The sequence below is a fragment of the Gavialis gangeticus genome, unplaced genomic scaffold, assembly GCF_001723915.1.
Source record: "Gavialis gangeticus isolate Ggan-Ray unplaced genomic scaffold, GavGan_comp1, whole genome shotgun sequence".
Classification (NCBI taxonomy): domain Eukaryota; kingdom Metazoa; phylum Chordata; order Crocodylia; family Gavialidae; genus Gavialis; species Gavialis gangeticus.
In genome coordinates, this window is record NW_017729032.1 from 35,084,510 (window position 1) to 35,087,181 (window position 2,672).

At 43.9% G+C, this 2,672-nt stretch overlaps 1 protein-coding gene across 1 annotated transcript in view; it reads left to right on the forward strand.

Annotated features, from left to right (window-relative positions):
* CUL5 (cullin 5) overlaps positions 1 to 2,672 on the forward strand; it is an 87,977-nt gene that overhangs the window by 82,525 nt on the left and 2,780 nt on the right. The window lies entirely within an intron of this gene.

Here is a 2,672-nt window from a genome sequence, read left to right on the forward strand (position 1 = left end):
GCCTGTGGTGGGGCATGGGGACTGGACTACGCTCACCAAGGTGCTCCAGGCACACAGCCATAATTATTGGCTAGAATGTCCCAAAAAAGCCAGTAGCCAATAACGTTATTTCTCTTTTTATTGTTGTCAATCCAATAGCCAACTGATATATCAGTGCACTCCTAGCTGAAAGTTTTCTGTTGCAGGTGTTGGGATGGAGTGCTATGGAGAGCTTGGGTTTAAAAAAAAAGGGGGGGGGGGAACGAAAAACTTGTCCCTTCAAATTTAGTTTCTTCCTCGGTTGTATGGAAGAGGGAGATTTTCCCCTCCCCATATCAAATATCTTAACTGCTTTAATGGTGTAAAAATTGACACCTTTCTGTCCCTGATCTACCTGTCAAAATCTCCAGGCAGTTGTCTGTTCTGCCTGGTGCAGGGGGCTGGACCCAGTCTTTTGAGGTCCCTTCCAGCTGTACAATCCTATGAATCCAACTTACTCCATGTCATGCATTTTCAGTGAACAAGGAACATTTGGTTCCTCCATTCACGAAGTTGCCTAGAGATAAAAAGCTTGTCTATGTGAATACTAAGTTCCTGACCCATGTAATAATACCTTGAGAAGTGCCACTTCTGATAGCTTTCTGAACAGCTTAAAAAAGAGGTCACAAACAGAATGGCAGTTGGTTTGTTTTCCCTGTAGGGGGCATGAGCAGAAATGCCAAAAATTGCCTGGCCCTTAAAGCATGGTCGTCAAAGCAATTAACCTGCATCTAAAGATGGGCAGTCAAATTAAATTTGAGTCTTGATGATGGTGTTGATTTTAGGATGTGGATTTTAGGAGCTAGGTGTGTGAGCCCTAGTGTATTTTGCCTTCTGTTTTGCTGTTTTGAAAAAATAGTTTATTGCAGCAGAAAACAATGCTGTGGAAGTAGGCCCTGAAATGTGGAAAACAGAAATAAAGAAACAGTGTTTTAATGGTGGCTCATTTCTCTTTGACTACCCGAGGATCATCAAACATACAGGCTGCAGGCAATGTTTGAAATGTTGTTGTAAATAACTCTTTTTTTTCATTTATGGTTTGTAGCAGAAACCATCTGGTTACTCTTTGTAGCTGGATGTAGTTGCAGGTATTGGGTTATAGAGAGCTTGTTGCTGTTAAGCAGCATGAGCACTTGCACGTGTGTGCACCATATGATGCCCATGCTGAACCAATTTTGTGTGCTGGCTCTGGGGCCAGTCCAGATTGGCCTGCACCAGAGCTAGCCACAGGGCTTTGCATGCCCTGTGCCAGCTCCCTGTACCATACATGGCTGGTATGGCCCTGCTCCCTCCAGGTCTTGTTCTGCAGGTGGTGCATGGGGCCAGTACAGAGCATGCGCTGCATGGGCTCTGGTAAGCATAGACAGCCTGGGGCCTGATCTGAGCCAGCAGACAGGGCCAGCCTGGTAGGGTGCCCTATGCTTGGTCCTTGGTGCCATGTGCAGAGTGAACCCTGGACTGGGGCTTGCATCATGGTGCATGGAGTTGGATTGACTATGTGTACCACACATAGTGCATGGGGCCATTGTGGGCCTTGTGCTGTGTGCAATGCCCTGCTGGAACTGCCCTTGTGTACTGACTCCAGGGAAGCCTGATGTGACCCACAGACTGGCCCTGCGACACTTATCTGGCCCCACTGAATTTGACACCTCTGGACTAGCCTATCCTTAGAAAGTGTAGAAGTAATGCTTTTGTGAAAGACTTGTCACAACAGTGGAAAATAGAGCTTTCTTCAGGAGGCTCACTTGCAGCAGACTGACTGTCAGCATTCCTGGTTATGGTCAGCTTTCCAGCCCACTGTTGCTGGCTGCTTAGCAAATCAGACTGCCTGGATCAACTAGATGTTTGATAGGTTTTTCCATAGAAGCTTTGGTCAGGGCTATTCTGACAAACTCCATTTGAGCCTCTTTGTGACTGAATGCGCACCTCACAGGGAAGGTCATTTTCATGATGGCAGTGATTTTAGGTGATAGTGAGGGAATGTTAGATGTTAATGGCTGATCCACCTCAACTGTGGATGCATTCTAAATGCCTTCAAAACGTTAACTGAATTCTATCCTCTTTAATCATTATGTCTACATTAAACTGTATAATATCTATCCATCAGCTTCTTCACAAGAATTATTCAGTACCCAGTTAAATGAGCTAAGAAAGATGGAGGTAGGATGTGACTTACAGTTTATACCTAGATGACTGAGAAATCATTTATTTGGAGGAATATATGCTACACAGATCTGTAGCTTCTTCAAAGATCTCTACAGTTCAAATTGGCAGAATCCTTCCAAGGGAGAAGCTATAAGGGACAGTCCAAAAGAATGAGGTCACTTCCTGATCTATGAGGAAACCCTGAAGCATAAGGGTTTTCCCTTTGCAGACATGTTAGCAAAACCTGTTATGGTCATTATGGTTGCATGGGTATAAACGAGGCTTTACCTTGCTTTTCACCAAGACTTGTTTTACAGAGGGGGTTTTATAGATATTTTAGATCCTAAAGACAATATGTAATGTGACAGATTAATTTTCCTATGGGAATGTTTTGAAAACTTTTACATTGGTATTGGTCAAATTGCATTGCTTTCTCTCCTTTCCCAAAACCCCCATTAATCCTGTGTTCACTTTTGCATGGATATTTTCAAACATCTTTTCTTTTTTGC